Here is a 1,353-nt window from a genome sequence, read left to right as displayed (position 1 = left end):
TTTGTGAAATAGAGACCAAATTTTATTCTTCTTTATGTGACTATCCAGCTGACCCAGCACATTTTTTTGAAAAGATTATTGTTTTTCCATTTAATGGTCTCAGGCTTCTTGTTGAAAGTTAATTTGCTATAGATGTATTACGTTATTACTGAACCCTCGTTTCTACTCCAATGCTATCTATTCATTTTTAAGAGAAATATGTTAACATCATGTACTGAATATGTCTTGATGTATTCTTATGTCTTGACAAAAACAAGTAAATCAGTGTGCTGTATATATTTAAAAAGAAATCAAAAGAGAAATTCCTCAAGCACGGAGATCACTGAGTGCGGGAGAATTTGCAGTAGGGGAATAGCAGGTGACACGCACTGCATGCATCATCACACTGCACACGTAAAGCAGCAGGAGCTGGTGGCAAGGTATTCTTGGAGTTCCAGCTTCAAGTTTAAGTACAAGGTACAGGTGCTTGGGGAGCTCTGTGGTAGCTAGCACAGAAGTGGAGTCCCATGTCATCAAGCTTGGAGGCTGGGATGCTCAGGACACTGTCCTTCTTTGTTCCATCTAACTGAGCAGTTAGTTTCCCATTTGCTATCAATTCATCACTCTTATATATGGTTATCAAGAGGACAGGACCTTCTCCGGAGCATTGCTTGTACAATAACAAGTAGTTTAATGTGGATGAAGAACTGCAGTGTATGGAGACAACCTTTCCTTCCTTGGTGGTTATAGATGGAGGACTTTGATTCAGCTGTTGGCCACCCACTGCGGCTTAGAAAGACAAAAGAAAGTTACGATGTCTTTACATCGCTTTCCTCAGATCTGCGATGGACACTGACTATATTCTTGAACTCCCTAGCCCTGTCTCTGTGCGTTTCCTTCTCCTTTCTCCTCTAGATTTTCTTTTTGGTTTCCGTCTTTTCATAGACACGGACGAAGCCTCACCCCCTGCCCTCCCAGAGTGTCCATCCCTTCAGGATTCTCTGAGGAAGCTTAAGAAGCCCCCAAGACTCACATGGGAGTTGCACCCCCAGGGTCGTTAGTAAAACTTCAAGGAGCGTTTCCATCAGCAAATAATGATTTTCTAACGGGGCTTTTGCTTTCAGAAGCTTCTCTGGGCTTAACTCAATAAACAAACATCATGGACGTGTCAAAATACCTGTTCTGTGTGTCAGCCAATCCAATCTCTCACTAAATGTTTCTCCGTACTTTGAACGAATCTCTAAGGTTAATTAAGAATGGAGATACTGCCCCCTACTGGCTAGCCGCTAGATTCTTGTCCTCTCAGATCTTTCTGCTTCTGTCAATCATTTGCTGAACACACTCACCCGGTACCCACTACAACCAGGGAAACAC

The sequence above is a fragment of the Octodon degus genome, unplaced genomic scaffold, assembly GCF_000260255.1.
Source record: "Octodon degus isolate 3935 unplaced genomic scaffold, OctDeg1.0 scaffold00276, whole genome shotgun sequence".
NCBI classification, from domain to species: Eukaryota; Metazoa; Chordata; class Mammalia; order Rodentia; family Octodontidae; genus Octodon; species Octodon degus.
The sequence above is the reverse complement of the archived record's forward strand: the minus strand, read 5'-3'. Positions refer to the sequence as shown.